This window comes from Vidua chalybeata, chromosome 13, assembly GCF_026979565.1.
Source record: "Vidua chalybeata isolate OUT-0048 chromosome 13, bVidCha1 merged haplotype, whole genome shotgun sequence".
NCBI lineage: Eukaryota > Metazoa > Chordata > Aves > Passeriformes > Viduidae > Vidua > Vidua chalybeata.
In genome coordinates, this window is record NC_071542.1 from 15,363,442 (window position 1) to 15,381,237 (window position 17,796).

Consider the following 17,796-nt stretch of genomic DNA (forward strand, 5'->3'; position numbering starts at 1 on the left):
ACTTCAACTTAATGAAGCTGGTTGGAAAGAGCCTTGTAGAAATTACAAAATCTCCAGTAAATCTCCTTCTTGTACATACAATAGATGTCCACGGAACCCTTTTGTTAAACCAGTTTCTCAATCTTCTCTGTAAACAATGCCTCATTGTCTCGCTTCAAACTATCATCTGGTTTATCATACTGTAATCTTGTCATTTTGTAAGGACCAAAGTCAGGCATATTTAAGCAGGCGTGTGGGATCTGATCGCTGATTTGAGTGAAAACATTCAACTGCAGGAAAAACTGTTTATTTATTCAGAAATTCAGATTGATACTTTAGTAGTTTGGGGGGTTTTTCTTTAGGTTTTTCCACGTGGAACTGATTTCTGTTCAGGAGACAGGGTGATATCTTTTTCTTTTTCTTTCTTTTCTTTTTTTTTTTTTTTTTTTTTTTTTGGTGTAGATATGTTGGGTTTCAGAATAATTTGTGTTAATTGTTTTGCTGGAGACATACCAAATGAAGGGATTTGGATGGCCCAGTACCTATATATATGTTGTGATGAGCTCTTTGTTTTGATAAATGCTGTTTTAAATGCAATAAACATTTGAGGTTAAGCTGATGCTTTTAATTTGTCTGGATTAGGAGATATGTTTCACATTCTTTGCAAAATGCTGTGCTATAACATTTAGTATCTGACTAGGTAAGCAAGGACATCCCTTGGCAGTGCAGTGTAACAATTCACACTGGAGTTTGCTTGGAGTAAGGAGTGTAAATGCATCTCCTGTTGCAGCAGGAAACAAGGTAAAGCCTCATCTCACCTGCCTACAACTCTTTAGTGGGATTTCCTAGACTCTGTGTCAAGAAAAGGAGGGTTATGTATTCTTACTGCACATTCCACTTATGAAACTCTGATATTCAGATTTGTGGTTAGATTCTTGAAGCAAGACTATCTCTCTGTGTCCATTTCCCCATGCAAATTATCAGGTTTTACATTTTTAATCTATTTAATGTATAGCATAAAAATTAAAAAATTACATTTTTACTTCAAGGTACTTGTTTCAGGGTATTTGCAGTCTAAAGTCTCTAAGAGCAGAAGCCATTCAGAAGTTCCAGTCTAACTTTGGGTCTTTTGGACTGTAGAATTGTGGAGATAAGGGAATGCAAAGCATGTCCATTAACTAGGCAGTGTATGGATAACTGGGTTTGACATGTATATGCAAGTGCAATATTTACTCACATTTGCCCAAACATGAGGTGCTGCTGAAGGTTTGGTTTTTTTGGAATATTCATGAATAGGACTGAAGACTTGGCTTCCCTATGGATCATTGTTAGTAAAAGTCAATCACTGAAACACACCTTGTGGGAAGCAAGCAAATAACTGAGTAAAGCAGAGCTGGAAATGCCACACACCTTTCCTTTTTCTCTGCTTGGAAATCTCAAATTTTAACCTTCAGCCACAGCTCTGCTTCTCCCTCAGTCACCTCCTGAGCCACCCACAAAGCAGAGGAGAGCCCAGGCTTTGTCCTGCTGCCCAGGGATCTCACTGGAGAGCCCTGCCCACCAGACCAGCATCCCTGTGCACAGGAAGGGGAAGCTGTTTGTCCCCTAGAAATTAAACTGGCTGCTGCTAATTCCCTGCCTGGGGTAAGAGTACTACAACTCCCTGAATTGGGCTGTCCCACTAGAAACAGAGGCTTGCTGTTTAATTTCCTGTGCTCTACATGGGGCTATGTTTTATTTTATATTTTTATTTTGGAGGGCCTGATTCTGCAGGCGTTACCATAAGTGGAACTGGAGTTATTTTCCCATCAGACCAGTAGGTTCACACCAGGAAGGAGTTTGGCTTCTCTGATACCTTAATTGAAAAATTGACAAAATACATTCTAACCAAACCTTAACCTTTAGATTTTCTATCCTTTAACTAAGCTGTTAGACTGTTTTGGAAACGTTAGCTTTGGCTTTAGAGACTATGGCATGTGTTAGTAGTGAATCCTGTTCTGATTTTAATATTGTGTGTTGTTTTATCTGTGTCAGGGCCATGGTGCATCTATCCCTGTAACTCTCACAGAGGCTTGATAAGAGTATCTGCTCCTCTGCATCCTAAGAGTTACCAGCTCAGAAGGAAGCTGAGATACTCCAAATTATTGTTGATTTGTTGCAGATAGAGTGCTTTAATCATTCTCGAATTTGGGTAAATTAAGTCAGGTGAAATAGGATTTTGGGACAAAGTATCTGCCTGAGAATTTATCAGAAGGGAAGACCCTCAGCAGTAATTAAGTAACTCAAGGAACATGTGAGCAAAGGATATATTTATGATTAATTTAAATATTCACCAGCATTTAGAAATAGCGTTGGAGTGAAAAAAAAATCAACATTGTAGCATTTTCAGTCTACTTTTCTGAGAACAAACAACACAGCATTTCAAGGGAATTTAGAGGGTCATTTTGTTTTGCATGAACGATGTGCTCATCTGACATAAATCATGAAGCTGAGCATGGGGAAGCAGGAGATGGCATCCAGGTCTCAGTGTTTGCAACAGCACCAGCACCTGGGCAGGCACGAGTTCAAATTCTCAGCGTGGCTTTAACCTGAGGGCTGGTGATTCTTGTTAAATTTTACGTGAATGAATGTTGCCAGTGGGTTCCTGCGTGTTGGATTGAACACCTGCAAATTCCCTCTTGGCTGAGCATGGTGGTGTGCCTCTTGCAGGGGAAGAAAGAAAGAGCTGGAAGACTTGTTTGTGTAAAATTTGTGCTGATGTCCTAGTGCAACCAGCCATCTAAACTTTTGAAGACTTCTTGCAGAAGGAAGGTGGGGCAGTCTCATGGACAGGGCACATACATTTGGTCCTCAGTCTTACAGGGTCATGTTTAGATGGTCAACAGATCTTGCCTCTCACTCTTAATTATTGTCTGCTAGGGTGGCTCAGCCAGCACATTTAAAGAGTGGCTTTCAGTCCAAGAAGGAAGCAGAAAACCCTGGCCCTCAGTGATCTGGGGCATAGATGGATGGGTTTGGGAAAGGAGCCTGTGCTAAGGAATGCTTCCCCAGGGAACCTAGGGACTGCTTTGCTGGGAATCTCTCCTCTGTGCTGGATTTGATGTGATCAGACTTTCAGCAGATGAAAGAATGAATTTTTTTGCTCTCGATCTCTGCATTTTGGTAAGTTACTTTTATGGTGGGATAAAACATTAAATGTTGAACTGTCTTCTACAAACTGAAGGTGATAAAACCTAAGGACTTGGGCCTGCCACTTCCAAATGCATGATCAGCCTTGATTCTCCTTCAGTCCCAAAGGATCCAAAAGCCTTCAGGACAGTGCAAAGTCTGCTCACAAGTAATGTTACAGTGCCTTCAGAGATGCTGGTGAATATTTCAATTTCACACTCAGTAAGTAAGAAGCGGATATAAGGGGGAATGTCTTAGTGACACTACTCTTTATTTCTACCCTGGGTGGTTTTTTTCAATGAGATCACATGAAAAGAAACAAACCAAGTTATTTCTGTTTCTTGAGCAAATGCTGCTACTTCTATCCTAGCTGCTGTATGTGGAACATGGGATTTAACTGGTCTCTCACTATCATGATACCTTGGGTTTTAGATTTCTATTTTTTTTCTCTTTTTTTGATTTTGTGCTGCTTTGGTGTGTGGGTCTGGGTTCCATATAAGGGGATAGAAAGGTGTGGGTTTTCATATACAGGGATAGGTCAGTTGATTTTATGGGCCTGAATCTGTACACAGCTAAAGCACGTATTTTTCACTTGCTCAGTACTGCCACCTCCCAAAGTAAAGAATATCTCTCATCCTCATTTTCAAGAGGAGATGCACAGTGGAAAGAGCATATGTTCCTACAGACAAAAAAAGCCTGTTAGATTCAGTGACTTGTGTGCTAAATTTTGCTTTGATCATGGCTGTCTGCTTTCTCCCTCCATCTTCTGTCTACCCATGGTCGGCTTGTTCCAGAGTGAGTATCTGAAACCACACAGCAGCTACAACCTGAGAAGAAGGGCTGGGAGGGGGGTGAAGTCTCCCTCCAGCTCTGGCAATAGACGACTTTACTGAAAGTCAATGCCATTCCCTTGCATTTATCACTGCCACTCTTGCTCTGCATATTTTTGGTATTCGCCATGCATTGTTAGCAGTGATTGTCATGTAATTAAATCACTGCTCATCACAAGAGCCTATTTTTATGCTGAGATAAGCATCAGAAGTCTGCTGCAGCGTCCCCCAGATCAATAAAGATGTTCCCTGTAGGATTACAAATAGTCTGGGGTTGTACAGGGCACTAGAATTAATTAGGAATGATTTCTCTTTTTCTTTTTTCTTTCAATACATTTTTAATTGTTTATCCATTTTCGATGGGCTTGTTTTTAACTCTACCGTGATGGCCCAGACATTTCTGTTCAGACCTTTTGAATAGGATATGATACCAATTTGGGCAATACCATTTGATGTAAGCAGTCACAATTATCATCATCTTTCCACAGCCATGTGTGACTGTGACTTCAAAATATGGTTTTGAATGAGGTGTTTGCATCTCAGGCTTTGCAATTGAGATTGCAGTTAAATGGGTTTATTAAATTATTAAACTTTGAGATCCAAACACAATGACTAACCTTCAGGTGCTACCCTGAAGATTTTGATATTTTGATCAGAAGGCAAGTGGAGAAACTTGAGCCATTTCCTGAAGGAGCATTTGTCCATGATCACAGAGCAAGTATGTGGCAGAAAAAGCAGCCTGGATTACTTTGATTCAGGCTTTCCTAGTCTCAGCTCTCCACTTCCCTTTGCACTGTTTTTACATTTTGTCCTGCTTGTGGGGTAAACTGGTTGTACCACCCTCCTGTGATCCATAGGAGCAGTGGGCTGTGTAAGGCACTGTTTGATGAGACAGAAGCTTCTGGAGAATTTCTGTAAGCAGAGTAGCAATGTCCATGAATGGACGAGGCATAGGGAAAGGTGAAAGTCTTCTTTTCTTCTTTTCGCCTCCCCTTAAGTCAAACAGCTGAGTGGCTTGTCCTTCTGACCCAGCATCATCAAAAATGGAAACAACTTCTTCTGCTGTGCTGGTGAGAGTGTGTTTGCCCTCTCTAAATCACAGGGGGAAAGTAGATTCCTTTAGTGGAATAGAAACAGTGTCAGGATTCCTGTAGGTAAATATAACCACTTCCCTGCATGAAAAAGCAATGAGCAGTTGAGGTTTTGCACTTGCAATGCTGTACTAAAGTGGTGTTCTTCTTGAGCTGCACCTGAAGTGCACTGAAATCAAATGCCTGTGGAGCTCAAAGGTTTTGGATCAGTCTTCAAAACTCTGTGAAAGGGATAAACAGTGGCCAAATTTGCTGCTGATAAACTAGGTGCCCCTAATGCTGAGAGGATGGTGATGCCCTGAAAGAGGATTCCTCACAGTAACACAGTGTTCCATGGAAATGATTCTGCTAGTGTTAGGATTAGGAGACCCCATGCCCAGATCCGCTAAAGGAGAGAGGAAATACTTTAATTTAGACCCATTAAGACCCAAACTACATGAGTTTACTGCATCACAAACCAGCCAAAGGTGCCTGTGCCCAAAGCATGATGTGATGCAGCTCCTGTCAGGCAGCCAAAACCCATCTGCCCAGGGCTGGCATGGGGCAGCACAGAAGCTTCTGAAAATTTCTAAGTTAAAAGCTTGCTGAGAACACTCTGAATGAACCTCTTTTCATAGAATCAGTCAGGAGAAAGCTCCTGCTCAGGTCACATTCTGCAGCAGTGGCTTGTTCTGTCCTCCACTGCAGCACTGAGCATAGTAGTAGAAGAAAGGGCACCATTGTTCTGCTTGTACCAGCAGAGCCTGGATGATTCCAGCACTTGTTCCTGGCTTACCCCATGCAACAGAAAATTCAGTCTTACCCCTTTTCCACTTGCCAGCTCCTTCCTTCCCCAGAGGGAAGGGGTTCTGGGGGATTTTGTCCTCTGAAGCTCTGCAGGGCTGCTGCCCACCAGAGGCAGGGCCCAGGGGTGCAAGGTATGAACGTGCTCAGAAAGTGAGGGGTCTGTGGAGTGGGATTTTGGCAACTTTTCTATTGCACATGCAGAGTGTTAGGCTTCTTTGCAGGGAATCTCTTTCCAAAATTATTTTCTGTTTTCTCACATGTTCAGTCATTTCCATCATCACAGTGTGACTTGGATTAAGGTAATTCAAAACAGGACATTCCTGTAAAAACCTCAGAAATTTTTATGAGAAACAATTCTTCCTATTGCCAGATTATAAGGTGAGTTTGTCCATTTTTTACCCTTATTATTAGAGTTCAGGTGTATGAGATAAATTTAACATTGTCATACATTTTGGTTGACTGCAGATTTTCTGGGGAATGGTTGGCATCCATGCTACACCCAAATGCTCGATGTCATGGAAAACTGGATGACTTAACCAGAGGGGGAAGTATACTGAGATTTTCAGTGGGCATTTGCCTTAAATTCAGTGAGCACCATGCCAGTCCTGCTGAAGTCAATGCTGTTTTTCTGAAATTAGCCCGGGACACCCTTGCTGAGTGGTGACCTCTGTGGCAGTTGCACGGTCGCCTCACAGATAATTTGCAAATTGCCCATGAACCGTGCGTGCAAACGTGTCTGGTATGGTGCTAATTTACTGGCAAGGTCTGGGTACACGGATCCAACACTCTGCTCCAGGGGTGCTTCAGCCGTGCCCAGCAGCCAGGGTAGAGGTTTGATTTCTGTGCAGCATGTCAGAGATATCTGATGGATGGGCTCAGCCTCCCTTTCACATGTGTTTAGAGATCTCCAGCCAAGCCAGAATTTGCCAGATGACCACAGTGGGGAAGGCATCAGAAATATTTCCGTAAATACAACCCCTCCAACACTTCCAAAAATTTATCTACTTTGTGCATGGATGTTACAAAACCCTTGTTCAGGGCTACAGGAAGTGGCTGGACATTATCTGTCCTGTGTTCCGGCTGGGTTTATTTTGGGGTGGTCAGAAAGGACATCCTAGTGGAGAGGCGGGTGGAACATTTTTGTTGAACTGATGTGAAAGAGAAAAATACCTGGTCATTTGAAAGGGTTTGAACTCTTAGCATAAGGCTCTGGGAGATGGATGAATGGTCAGAGGGAGGTGACGGGCAGGTCAGAGGTCCTGTGGCATAACTCATCACTGTGAGAAATCCCTGTCTCCCAGTGAAAGTCTAAGGACTGGCTGGCAGCAGTGTGATCTGTGGCAGCCAATTCATCAGAAGGATTTCCCGTCTGAATATGCAGATGTGTGCACAATTATTTTACCTATCTTCACAAACAGAGTCCGTGTCCCTGCAGGCTTAAATAAATCTTGGCACTGTCCTTTCCAGGAGGCATTTTGGGTTCAGCCTGGTTGCCTGCATCCTGCAGAGTTTTGTTCAGCAGAGTCCTTGCACACAGCTCGTCTCCTCTTCCCTTTCCGCTTCCCCTTCCTCCTCCTCCCATCCCACTGCAATCACTGCTGCCCAGACCCATCCTTCACTTGCACAAAACTGATTTCTGTTTATGGAGCAGCTGGCAGCAGCAAGGCTTGAGCACTGAGCGATGACTAAGAAACAAGCCCACTTTTCCCTTAGCTGTCAGGAGCTTTTAGAAATAACACCCTCCTCTGAGGAAGTCAGAATAGCAACAGGAAAATAAGTAAAACCTATTATAAAACAGTTGTCCAAGAACTTAGGCACAGCGCGGGGTAGAGATCAATATGCTGTGAAGGTTAAATCTATTTTCACACTGTGTTCTATTTCACAGTTTAATGGTGTTTTAATGTGTCTGTCACTGAGCCCCCTTCATGTTATGCAGGTAGAGCCTTTACAAAGAAGAAATAACGTTGGCTTTACAAGCTTCACAGTAACATCTTATTTACCAGCTGAGATCTGATGCTTTCCTCTCTGGAGGTACACCAGGGCTTGACTATTTTATTATTTTATTTTATTTTATTTTATTTTATTTTATTTTATTTTATTTTTATTTTATTTTATTATTTTATTTTATTTTTAGTGTTTTATTTTATTTACTCCTTTTTTTAAAATTTTTTAAAAGCCATAATGTGGTGTTGCATTTGCAGTAATTTTAGATGGCTTTTGGGGAATGCCTGTAGGGTTGGGAGCAGCAGGAGCATGTGTGTGCTTGTGTAGAAGGGACAGAAATATCTACTGCTGTTTGTACAAGCTAAATACATGGAGGATGTGCAGAATTCCCAGGCTTGAGTTTGCATCCAATTCACAGTAGTATATTTGAGTGCTTTAGCTTGAACTCAGCTTATGCTGGGATGTTGGGTCAGGTTTGGTAACAGCATGGAGGACAAAGTGAAGGTTCTGAGAGAGGATGAGGGAGAAGGAGGGCTGATTTCAGTGGAAAGCATGGAAGGAGAGTGAGAGGGAGCAAAGGGAAAGAAGGAAGTGAGGTATAAAATCCAGAGTATGTGCAGTGCTAATGCACACAGTCCTGTCCTCTGTGTTTGGGGTGAATAAACTTATATTTCTAAGGCTCAACTCACACTCTTTGTTAAGAGGAGGAAGAAGGAAAAAAAACACACTGTTCTGTTTTAATTATCTCTCTTGAGCTTCAGGTAGGGAAGGGAAAGGTTGGGATAGCCTGGTCCAAGGGCACTGCTGGTTCTGTGCTTCCACAGGGGAATGGAGCAGGCACATGCTCCGGTGTGCTGACCTGCTCGATGGGGCTGCTTTGACAATCCTCCCCCTGCCTGCAGCTGAGCCAGCAGCTGGACACAGCCCCTGGCCATTTACACCCCCTGCATCTGTCAGGGCTGCACACACCTGGATTTGCTCCCACTGACAGAGCCAGGTGAGCCACAACCAAGCAGCTCTCTGATTCTGCCACGGGTGAGTGCCTGCGTTTTCCAGAGGGACTTGCTCCAGACATCCTCATGTTGTGACAGTGGTGTGGAGTTGGGGGAGGACAACCTGCTAATGCCAGTGGTTTCTCCTGTGTGATCTCTCTGTCATCTTTGCCCTCAGTAGCTCCCTTGCATCCCTGGTAGAGCATTTTTCTTTGCCCCCATTGCCTTCCCACCTCTCTCATCTTCTGGTCCCTCAGTTGCTCTTTACCCTCCTCTTCCTTTGTCTCTCAGCCAAATGAGTGAACTCTGCACAGCCTCCTGGGAGGGGTAGGCTGTGAGAGGGGAATGCAGCAGAGGAGGAAATATGATATTAAATCTTCTTAGGAGCAACTTATTAAAAACCTCGCACTTTGCCTCAACTGGTCACTTTGCCAGAGTAAAAACCTTTGCTCTGCCCAGGTCTACCGAGGGCAGATGCTTGTTGGAGTGTGAGTTTTTAGACTTGCAGAGCATTGACTTGGCTTAACCTGTGCATCCCACCACAGCAGAAATGTCTGCAATGTGTGTTTTGGCTTTGCTGTGCTGCCTGCTCTGAGTTCATCTCTTTCCCCCCTTCCGCTTTCCATTGTTGGAACAACAAGCTTCTGCTGGATGCAGAGCTCAGCCATCCCTGTATTGTGGGGCCAAAACAAACTCTCTGCTAGCATGTTTTCCATCCTCCACAAGTTAAAATACCAGTGCTGAGAGCAAAATACCAGTGCTGAGAGCAGCTGCCCTCCCAGGTGGGGAGCCTGTTGTCTGAAAATCCAACAACTGACTTCATGGGGCAAAACTTTCTCTCAAGCAATGCTGCTGAGAAATGAATTTATATCCTTTGGAGCTGAGGGTGACTCACCTTTGGAGGGCTCCAGTGGTTCCCTCCCCAACCACCACAGCCACCAAAGGGCAGCCTGGTGAACTGAAACATCACTAATGTTCAGTGCTGCAAACTACAGAGCTGAGCACTGCTTTATCCATGCTTTCCAAATGGATGGAAACCTCTGAGAAGGTCAGGGCTGGGGACAGAAAACTTTAGGGAGACACAGTCCAATAGGGCTGCCAAAAATTAGATTAAATCCATTTTTCTGCTCCAGTTTTTCAAGTCCAGTGTAGTTAAGGATGGTTGTCGCCCAATACCCCTTTCTCAAGATCCCTAACACATTCACATCTGGCTTTGTGTGAAATGGGGAGAAAAAATATTTTCTACTTGGTAACAGAACCTGTTGTTTGAATCTTGTGTCTTTGGATTTTAGTTTGTTTTGGTTTTTTGCACTGTCCTTTACTGTTTAAGGGTTATTTCACCTACTCCAACCACTAGATCAAGTCCATGAATATCTGAATTACAAGCTTGAAAGTACACTTTGAAAATTCGTCCAAGTGTGGTCACCTTTCTGAAAAAAGAGTTGGATACCTGTTATGGTTCTAATATCTAGGGACCAAATTTATGCAAGTATGCCACCTTAATGACAGAGTTTTAGATTAAACTGGAAATTTGAAAAAGCTGCATGATCACGTGGCTTTGACATTTAATGTTCATTTTTAGAAGTAAAACTTTGAGGCCTTGGGCAATCCATGGCCAGGTGCCTTATATCAGGTGTTGGGGTTTTGGAAAAGCCACACTGAAGCAAAAATGCTTCATTATTGTAAACTTTCCTTCCTGCTTCACTGAGGAGACCTAAGGGAAAGAATGCTTGGTTTTTTTGTCTTGCTGAAAAGAAACTTTTACAGACGTCATTAATGCAATAACATAGTTTGTTTGAAACCTCAGATTTACTTTGGGTTTCCTTGTGAAATATTGAAACACTGAAATCACAGAAGTAAATGTAAGGCTAGAGACAGGAAGATAGCCAAAATCATGTGAATTTTAAAGATATTAACACACATGGATATGATAGTTTATTGTTGGCTAATTCTTATTTATGAATCTAATGGAGGATTTTCTAGTGTGATAGAATTAATGTGTCTGGTAGCTGAGAGAAGAGCTTTGCATCTCCTGTTGGGAGAAATTCAACATTCCCTTGAAATTAGAGTTTCTCCACATGTTGGTGTTGTCTGCCTGCCTGAGTTGTGTACTTGGATGTTTGCTGGGGCTCATTTGCAGGGTCATGTTGGGAGCAGGGGATGGTGGCAGAGGAGACTTCAGAGATCTGCAACAGCTCCTGGAAAAGAAATGGGTCTGGATGCTCCCAGACAGGGGGAAAAGAGAATTACTGATCACCAGCCAGGGCAGAGCTCATGGTCCTGTTCAAAGAGAGAACTCTGCAGGTTTGCTGGCACATTCCATAGAAATTAATAGTTTTTAGAGTGTAATTTAGATTTTTCCTTTACACATTCAGTTGATTAAGCTTGGACAGTATTTTTCAGAACTTTGTCAAATGAACATTTGAAAATGCTAAATGATGTCCCACGGAGACCTTGACCTGATGGATTTTCATGAGCAACCTGAAATGTCATGGTCCTGGACTCTGAGGTAAAGAAGTTCTTCAGCTGTTCATAGCCAGTTCCACTTGCATTTCATGTAATATCCATTGGACTCTTGTGGAGATTTTTGGTTTCTTGAGTACATTTTTGAAGTCATGTTTCTACCACTGATGTTAACTAGTGGCTGCTCATATTTTTCCAGTGTCTAAAATTTCCTCATTTCACATAAAATTCTCTCCCTGTAAAATTGACCCTGTAAAACACCCAAGATGCATCAGCACCACTGAAACAATTTAAGTGAATTGAAATATCTAAAAAACATTGTTTAAAACCCTCACCTAGACCTGATACTTTCTGAAATTTAGTGGTGTATATACATTGGAGATACTTATAAAGATAAAATCAGTTCATAACCTGATAATAAGTACTGTGATACAAATTTATACATTTCTCTGAAATGCTGAGGCCTCCTTGCCATTTCTAAATTGGAAAGTCACAAACTTAGTTATATGTTTTATTTACATCCCCAGCTACATTTTATTGCAAGACTTTGGAAAATATTTTGTAACAGTGCAATAGTTCTGACAGTAAGTCAATGTAAGATATCACAGAAAAAAAATTCTCAACAATTATCCTTCCCACCCAAACCTTTTCTTAGAAGTAGTATTAGAAAACTTTAATGGCATTTTACTCCCACCATAGGCAAAAAGAGTTTTTTCATTGACTTGAAGGGAAGAAATGTTTAACCCCTTACTTTTTGCATTAGCAGAGAGGAGTAGTTGAGTTGTTGGTGGATTTTGGATTGAAGCTGAGTTATAATAAACAAAACTATTTCCATTTAACCTGAACTGAGCAGCTCCACAGCTGAGGTTCCCTTTCTCTACCTCTAAAAATATCTACCCAGGTGCCATTGTGATGCAGTGAAAAGACAGAATCCAGTGATTATAAGAAGTTGCTGCTGTGCTGCAGGCGATGCAGAGGCTGAAACGTGCAAGTCCTGGCCCTGACACGGCTCCGCCGGGCAGCCGGGAGCTGTCAGGAAGGTCAGGATTTCACTGACGTGTCTGTGCATTTCCAGTGCTCGCTGCACTCCCTTCTCCTGCTCTGTTCTTTCCTTTCCAAGTTCTGGAGCAAGCACATCCTCTCAACAGACCTCCCTGGACTGACAAATGTAGGTAATAAATAATTGGGGAGTTTCAAAGTCAGAAATTTCCTTCAAAGCCTTGTGGAAGGGGATGTATTTTGGAGCATGAAGGCCACTCTGGATCCTTGAGCTTTCTCTCACAGCTCTCTTTTCTGTGCTGAAAGTCTTGTACCTTTTCTTTTTTTAGAAGATTTGCTAATTTTCTTCTCACCCTCTGTCCACCTGCCAACTCTTCTCACAGTTGTTGCATTAAATGACACATTTACAATGTGTGATTGACCAGGTTCAGGTCTGAAATTCAGTCCATTACATTTAAAACTCTGATTCATGACTGCAAAATTATATCAACTCAAGTGCAAATTAGATAAACTCAGGATACCAGTTCTCACCTGAATTTTAGTTTTACTTGAGAGCATCAAAACATTGTCTACACCTCTGCTGTGGGAACTCAGTGTGGGCTGCAATATCTGTCTGAGGAGCTGGAGATGCAGCAGGGTTAACTCCTCCTGAAATGGATCTGACCAGATTGCCCAGGTCACACAAGACTGCTGTGACATGTCTAGGGATCAAGTTGTGGCCTTCTGTAACCATGATAGCATCCTTTTGAGCTGATTGCTGATTTTTTTTTTAATTTTTATTTTTTTTTTAATTTTTTTTTTGCCACTCACAAACCCATAGAACATTGCCAGTGGAGATGATGATTTCTGTATAATTGTGAGTTTGTGAGAATGGGCTTGATCTTCACACCAGATTTTTTTGGATGCATATCCATATTTCCTCTCAGGTCCATGTGTTTATTGGTTTATTTGAAACCTGTTGCATATTTTTTATCCTTGTCTTTAGTGAAATATTTACATTTCTTCAGTGAACACTGGACAAAGTCACTACGATTAATAAACACTTTAAAAAAAGCAAAAATATCCCCCATATGCACATCCAAAGCCAGTCATTTCAAGCAAACTTTTTTTGTTTTTAAAGACATATATTTCTACAGCCTCTTTATTAGCGCTAATTTTCCAGATTTGGTCTTCAGGTGGACTTCACTGTGTTGTGGACCCATCTTGCAGCTCTGTCACCTGATGCCCAGGACTAGAACAGAAAGATCTTCTGCCTGGAAGCCGGTGGTGGACTGGAGCTTTCATCCTGATGGTGAGTGTCCTTTTATAATGAAGTGTGTGTGATGACATGAAACATCTTATTTTCATCCCTTATTTTTTTCCATTTTTGCTTGCTTCTGAACTTGGTAATGATTGCAAAGCAGCAGCTGGGAAAAGTCACAACTTGAGTAATACATGGAGGATTTTATGCATTGCTAAAATCAAAAGAAGCAATGGGCCAATCTCAAAGAAATCACCTGCAAAACATCAAATGGCCAGAAGGATTTTAAATGGCCATTTATTCCAGTAACTGGTAGCTTTTGTGTAATCATGCTTAGATGTATCATCAAGTTCAGAGGGAGAAGTCTCACTCTTAGGAGGAGTGTTAGTAACAAGTAAGCCAAGGGACGTGAGGAAAGTTAATACATTTTTTTTTGACACGCTAATCTCAGTTGTGGGCAGGGACACAAGCTCTCAATTATTGAAGCCTGTTGTCAGGTCTGAGACAGCACACTGGTTTTCTGGTCGCAGCTCTCAAGTTCAGGATTGGTCATGTCTGATTCTACCTCGACGCATACAACCCCTACAAGGAGCTGCAGATCTCCCTTAGTGGGAATTTCTCCTGGAAACATAGTTCTTCAATTAAATTCTTTAAGAATGAAGAATTATTCACAGCTGCTGGATTATGAACAGGCCTAAAAATGAAGCTAACTTTGACTTTCAGTCTGTTTCTTAGCAAACTGGTCATGTGTTTTCCCAGCAGGATTGCTGGAGTGAAAGTGTCCACTGTGTTCTGGCCCAGTGAAATCTGCATTTCTAATTAAGGCTATTTGCAAGTCCAGTTAGCTGACATGTGCAAATAACAAATAATAAAGCAATGAGAAAGTAGCAATCTGCAATGAAACCTTTGTTTTAAATTTCCTTCTTTTATCTTCTCTCATATAAATGTCGAGTGCACAAAAGATGCCTTGGCAATGGCACTCACTCGCTGCTGCAGAGGGTTGGGGCACTTTTGGCTGTTCTGATCTGCTTTCCATCTCTAGGGAGTTCCCCATTTGGGCACAGGGTGTTTGATAGAAATGGCTCCATGTGCTTGTAGATCCTGCTGCTTTGGGGTAATTCAGCCCCTTGCAGGGTTGGGTCTGCATCTGCAGCTTGGCATTCATTCACTTTAATGATCCTTCCCTCTTGGAGCTCCCCATGGTTGGTTCAGGGGCTGGGAAGAAACATCAGCATGTTCAAAACCAGAGCTTCCTACATCACTCACTTTTCAGGTTTCCAGGCTTTGCTCTCTAACCTCTTTTGGAAAGAGAAGTGGATTTTGAAACTCCTAAAACAGTTTATTCTTCCAGCCTTTGTTTTTTCAGACCTTATTTTTTTTTCTCATAATTTGACACATTTTTGCAAACAGTCTCAGCTTTCACCTGAAGTCTCACACAGAAACTGAGCTTGTTTCACCTGTCTTGCCACCCTTTCTGCTTGGTACCTCATCACTGGCTTTGGCTCTGATGTTTGCTGCCCATGTACCACACTCTTGAAGCCCCAGGTTGGCTGAGACATCCAACCTGCCCCACTGCTTAGGCAGGGTACCTCTGATTTTGGAACTGCTCTGATAAAGGAGAAAATTAATTGGAAACCAAATCTCCAAAGGTGTGAATTGTCAAGGGAAAGGTCAATCCCACCTTCCTGGAGTATGGGTTGCTGAAAATTCCTCTGAGAGTTTAAAAATTGAAGTGATTCTGGATCAAAATTGAATTTAATTTGAAAAGAGTTTCCAATGGCCTTTTGTTTTCTTTTTCAATTTTATGTATAGGAAAATGCTTTGATGGGTTTAAACACCCCATTTTTTTTAGTTGCCTAGGGAAACTGAGGCTATTTGTTAATTTTTTTTTTCAATGCAAAATTAAACTGGAGGTAAATTTTACTGTTTGTTTTCAGATTTACATTTCCAGTGCTGAGAGAAAAAAAGCCTTGAGGATGCATTAGCAGGGGAATTCTCTGAGGCACCACAGCTTCCCTGTGCATCCAAATGCTGCATTTAGAGGAGCATTCATTTTGGAGCTTCGTTTAGCCCTTGAGACTTCTGCTCTTGCAGAAGTCAGAAAAGGCATGGCATGCAATATTAGTTCTCAAATTCACTCCACAGAGCTTTTCTCCTATGACAAATTTTTTGTGAAACCCCAGTCCTTCCTAAATACATTATCTAACAGGATATATACGTGTTGAGAAGTTGCAACAGGTTTGTCTAAATCATTAATTGCTTTTAAAAAGCAAGAGGATTTCAAGCTCTGGGTTTTTTTAGGCTCCTTCTCACTACTAAACCTTTAGCAGTCCCTTCTTTCTATTATTCATGATTTCTCTGCTGTTCTCGTAAGAGGTTCATGATGATTTTTGATTTTAGAAGACAGCGCTATAAAAAGCAATTTAAAAAGTCAAAATATCAATAGACTTGTGATATATAACCACAAGACTTGGCAATACTTCATTTTCCTTCAAATTTAGTGTCTTCTTCTTATGCACAGGTTTTCTGGGATTTCTTTTGTGAGGAAGCAAGTCTGGAGTTTCAATTTTGCTGGGCATAATATAACAGAAAGAAGAAGAGAGGAACAGTGGACCTCTGCCATGATGGGGACACCTAATTTTTGTCTCAGTCCTTTGACTGAGTCAATGTTGGCTGGATGGAGGAGCTTGCTCTTGTGCTCAGATGGAAGCTGGAATTGGGATGTTTAACCTGAGAGCTCTTCTCTGTGAAGAGACAGGAAACAAATCTGGAGGGAAACATTCAGAAAAGAGGTAAATAACCTGTGAAGTGTTTAGTTTTTGTCCTGTTTGGGCTGTTTTGTCTATCCATCACTGTATTACTCTGTCCATCCTTTGTTTTTGTTGCTCCCAAAGTGTACCAAACACAGCACCATTTGTCCCTTTCATGATTCCCTCTACCCTTTGGCACTACAATTTGCAGAACATCTTGGTGAACAGGATGAGAGATAGATCCATTTTAGTAATTTCTCACCTTATGCCTCTTTCCATGGTGTAAAATCCAGCAGGATCTCATCTCTGGTGTGATTCATAGCCAAGAAGACAAGAACACAGCTGGAGGCTGCAGTATGCAACAGGTATGAAAAGGAAGGGAAATATTTTATGCTGCTGTTATCACCAAAAATAGATCTGTAAGGCCAATGATGGAAACCATCAAGATTAAGTGCAAGTGAGAGAGAGAGCACAGGTGAATCTTACTCTTTTATTAGCTGCAGAGAAATAAATGTTAGGGACACATAATCCCAACCTGTGACATGCAGCTTTTATTTCCAATATAATATTAAAACAACAGCATGTAAAAGGAGAATTTCCTTCTTCTTCCAGTCACTGCAGAAGCCCAAACCAAGACAAACCACCTGTGGCCCTTGGTAGGGCAGACCTGAGCAAGTCTCACCCACTCTGTGAGGACAGGGAGAGCCCAGCTCCCCTGCCCATCACAGGCAAGCAACACTGAGTGCATGGGGGTGAAGAGTTCTGAGATCCTCCGACTGGGAAAGGTCAGGAGAGCATTGCTGTCTCTTCCAGGAGCTCAAACACCAAGGGGAAAAATAAATCACACAAAGCTTAAATAGGAAACCGCAGCTGCTGTCAGATTAAATCTGTTACAAGTGCATTCCACTGCCTTGCTGAACAGTGTTTTATTTCACACCTCAAAATGTGAAGCCCTGTGCCATGGACTTGCTCCTTTTTCCCTATTCCCCCTAGATGACTTAACAAGCTGAAAGTGCAGCTGGAAATTAATGCTTCCTGTCTTTTTAAATAATGTGACATTGAAATCCTGGTATTTAATGCGTTGGCATTTAGCATGCCACAATATTTCAGTTACTTTGCAGTGGTTGGGGTGCAGAAGTATTATTACAGCTGTTCTGAAATTCTGACAAAGAGGTGCATTTCTCTCTTATTTTTTTTTTGTTCCTTTTTTTCTCTACTCTGTCCCACCATAATTGCTTTTTGCTGCATCTCTGAACCGTAACCATGGCGATCTGCCACATTCATCAGAGGACCCTCTTGTTGTTCTGCTTGTGTGAATGTAAGAAGGGGAAAAATATAAAAAATAGAAAGAAAAAAGAAAGAGGAGGCATTCAATATTTGCAGAACTTTCCCCAAAAAAGCGCAGATTTTTCTTTTTTTAATCCCCCTCCCCCCCCCCTTTTTTTTTTTTCTTTTCCTAAAGACAGAAGCTGCATTAGAGAAGTGGCCTGGCCAAAACACCAAGGACAGTTCACAGCCTAAAAAAGGGAGAGGAGGAGTCTGGATCTGGAGGTG